General features: G+C 38.7%; 1 pseudogene; it reads right to left on the bottom strand.

Annotated features, from left to right (window-relative positions):
* Nucleotides 1–535: 535 nt before the first annotated feature.
* LOC130027649 (glyceraldehyde-3-phosphate dehydrogenase-like) lies at nt 536–1,397 on the bottom strand (annotated as a pseudogene).
* Nucleotides 1,398–4,081: the final 2,684 nt, after the last annotated feature.

Consider the following 4,081-nt stretch of genomic DNA (forward strand, 5'->3'; position numbering starts at 1 on the left):
GGAATAATGATATTCTTTTTTTAGGGTTGTTATAAGAAATAAAGCAAAATGAATGTTAAGTACTAGAAACTCAAAATAAGTGATGCCTATACTCTTAATTTGAACATAAAGTTTTATTTTTTTTTATCTAGGTCCACTAGTGATGTTAAAACATATGAATCAGAATCATTTATGCTCACACAAATATTAAAAATGAAATTGCAAAAAAAATAAGTATGGACAGCTTTTCAATGAGAGGTGACTTTTGCTGGTGTGTGTTGGGAGGGGGCAGCGTGTGTACGTCACTGATTGTAAAGTACAAGAATGAGACTTCCTTAGCCCCTCCTTCTTCTTCAGGGTTCTGGGATGGACACTGCTGAGCTTGGGAGACTTTTTGTGTGTTGGGGGTTTGTGGGAAGAACTCCCCATCATTCAAGATCTCCCTCTTTCTCTTTATGTCTCTCCCTGGGCCTGGGTTCTTGGGGCTCTTATCCTGGGGGGCTGTGGGCCCCACCACATCTCTGATCTTGTGGCTGTAGCTAGGCTTATTGTCATCCTATAAAAGGAACTTGACAAAGAGGCTGTTGAAGCCCATGCCTGCCACAGCATGATCCCCAGTGTAGCAGAGGATTCCTCGAGGGTCCTCTGAGGCCTGCTTTATCACCTTCTTGATGTCATAGTTGGTAACGTTCCCCAGGTGACAGGTCAGATCCTTGACTGACACTTTGGGAGTGGGGACATGAAAAGCCATTCCAGTTAGCTTCCAATCAACTCTGGGATCATCTTGCTCACAGCCATGGCAGCAGGGATGATGTTATGGGTCACCCCTCAGCCGTAACAGCATAGCTTTCTAGTGTGATTGTCCACAATCTTATTGATAGCAGTGATGATGTAGACTGTGGTCATGAACTCACCATGATGTCAAAGTTTATGACCTTGGGCAGGGGGTCAAGAAGTTGGTGGTACAGGAGGCACTGCTGAAAACTTGAGGGAGCTGTCATATCTCTCATGGTTCAGGAACATAAAAAACATGGGGGAATCATAAGAAAAGAGCAGCGATGATAACACTTTTGGTGCTATCCTTCAAGGGAAGCCCAGTCTTCTTTAAGGTAATGTAGATGCCAGTAGAGTACATAACATGTTCAGCACCAAATTTTTCCTCATTTGATGATGGAACAGTCTCACTCTTGGAAGATGGAGACCATCTTTGCATTGATGACAAGCTTCCCATTCTCAGTCTTTGCTGTACCATTGAACTTGTCATTAGTGGAATCACACTGCAGCATGTAAATCACATAGTTTAAGTCAATGAAGTGGTTGTTGATGGTCATAATTTCCACTTTGCCAGAGTGGAAGACATCCCCAGTAACTGGGCACCCAATACAGCTGAATCTATTTACTCCAATTTCTGCCTTCATGTCTCAAGGATGTGAGTGGTGCTGAGCAAGAAGGGACATCTGTCAGATAATGACAATAAAAAAGAGGTAGCTGTATATCCTGTGGCCTCCACTCAATTGTCTCAGAGAGAAAAACAGTGAGTGGGATAGACAACAAAGAAACACTGGTGGAATGAATAAAACAATCTTGTGTTTCAAAATATTGCCTTGAGTTGCATTGATTCATCAGTTTTTTTCATATAACTTAGTCTGAGCATGCTTCTCATTCTTCATCTCTTTGAGCATAAGGTATCTATAAGCTATCAGATATATATTCCCTTGTATATAATATATATTCGATAGATACTATTTACTTGTAAGATTAAGCAAATGTGGCAGATATGCTTTTTTTTCTCCTTCGGACCATCCTTTTAAAACTTAAGTTTCCGATATGTGGAAAGTAGTTTTTATGGACCCATGTTTTCATTCCACTTAAGTAGATGAATCTGCCATTTGTTTGACCCTTGAGAAAGTTTTTTGACTGTTATTTTACTAGTAGTTTGCTGCAGTACTAGATGTCTAGATTCCTTTGACTTGCTACCCACTTTATGTCTAGATTTATTTTGTTTTTGGCATGGGATTGACTAAGACAAGATCTGAGAAAGACTACAACTGGGAAAATAGCAATGGAATCAGCAGTCAGAAAGAGAACAATCCACCCTTTTCTGTGGAAATAAGAAAAGAAAATGAGTTTCCGTATCCTATTTTTGTCTTATAATTAATCACTACATTTGCATTACTCTTTAATTCAAAGGGTAAAAACTTTTAAAAGAATACTTTTGAGTAACTGAACCATACTTGCTATCCGAAACCAAAGATGTTGATTGACATGGGAGCAAGCAGTCTTCCTTCAACAGGAACATTCAGATAAACGAAGTAGCATTATTTCTGGAGTCAAAATAAGATCCTTACTCCTGTGGCTCCAAGCATGATGTCTCACTTTATGTTTCTGTGAAATAAGTGATATAAACTCTTTACTTTGGATGCTATGAGAAATTGACCCCAAAAGAAAATAATCTCATGAGATTAGAACACTAAATTACATTTAAAAAAATCTTGTCAAGATCAGAATGCTAGAGAAGATGAACAACAGCAATCTAGGCTAAGCCATAAATGGCTTAAAAAATAAACTGGGTGGTACTTATTCTCAGATTTAATTTTAAATCATTGTTGCCAAGGGAGAAAATATTTTTCAAAGGAAGGTTTTTGGGATATTTCATTTCCTGCCTCCTCCATTGGGCAAAATAATAGGATTAAATAGTTAAATTTTAGAAAGGAAAAAATTTCACAGGGGTTATTTTAAGTTGGTTTATATTTGGCCTTACATAGCTAGTTTAGAGATTGCATTAAGAGATAAATAGTGCAATTTATCAGGAAGCTGAGGCCATTTTAAAAGAATTTTCATAGTGTTCTTTATAAGATTGTAAGATAGAAACATTTTATTTAGGCACATTGATTTCTTATAGCTTTTATTATCATAAATCTCAATTATGAAAGTAAAATTTTTATATAGTCTAAAAAGCATAGTTTGAGGGGAAAATGTCATCACCCAGTTTATTAAGATCCTGAATTAAGTTTTTACTGCCATGTTACCATAACCATAAATTTTGTGACTTAAATTAGTAAGAAATTATCATCCTTGGTTTCTATCCTTTAATAGCACTAATATTCTTGGCATGGATAGGTTGCATGGGGCATACTCCAATGGAGGCTATGGTGTTGGGACACCATATGCATGAGACCCTGTCAATCACAGTTTTGTAAAGTTATGTTGACTTACTCTGCCTTCATCTCAGAGTGACAAAAAGGCTTGATGAAGGCTTTTCTGAAGCTCCAATTTCCCCTGGTGTTTGGGGTTTCTTTAGATCATTGACTGTTGGCAGGTCTTAGTTCCTGGGAGTCAGAAACTCTGAGACTGCACCATTTTCTGCTGAGCTCTCCTGTGGAGCCATTTGTTGATGAAAGGCTAACTAAACTATCTGCTGCTACTTTGAGTATATAACTGCTGACCCAGATGTCTAGATTTCAAAATGCTTTATCTCATTTACTCACTCATAATCATCTCCTTGTTTTTTTTTTAGGTAGGCAGTGGCATTTTATTTTATTATTATTATTTTTTTATTAGTGAAACACCATGAGGTACAGTTATAGACTTACAAATTTTTGCACTTGGGTTTCTGTTATACAATGATCAAGTACCCATCCCTCCACCAGTGCCCATCCTCCACCACCACGGGTCTCAGCATCCCTCCTACTCCCCATCCCCCCATCCCACCCTGCCGCTATGGCAGGGCGTTCCCCTTTGTTCTCTCTTTCTCCTTTTGGGTCCTGTGGTTTCCAAGAGAGGCATTGAGTGGCTATCATGTTTGGTCTATAGTCTACTTTCAGCATGCTTCTCCCACCCTGGGAGGATCCTCCCAACACCCTTTATTTGGTGCTCTCTTCTCTAACAGAGCTTCCTTTTCCCCTAGCACTTGTGGCTGGCCTCAGGTTTTTTCCAGATTCTGGCTATTGTAAAGAGTGCTGCAATGAACAAACAATTGCAGATGTCACTTCGACTATAATTTTTTGCCTCTCTGGGATATATATCCCAGGAGTAGTATTGCTGGGTCAAATGGGAGATCAAATTCTAATTTTTTGAGAATCGTCCATACTGTTTTCCAAAA

The sequence above is a fragment of the Sorex fumeus genome, unplaced genomic scaffold (genome assembly GCF_029834395.1).
Source record: "Sorex fumeus unplaced genomic scaffold, SorFum_2.1 ptg000037l, whole genome shotgun sequence".
Taxonomy (NCBI): domain Eukaryota; kingdom Metazoa; phylum Chordata; class Mammalia; order Eulipotyphla; family Soricidae; genus Sorex; species Sorex fumeus.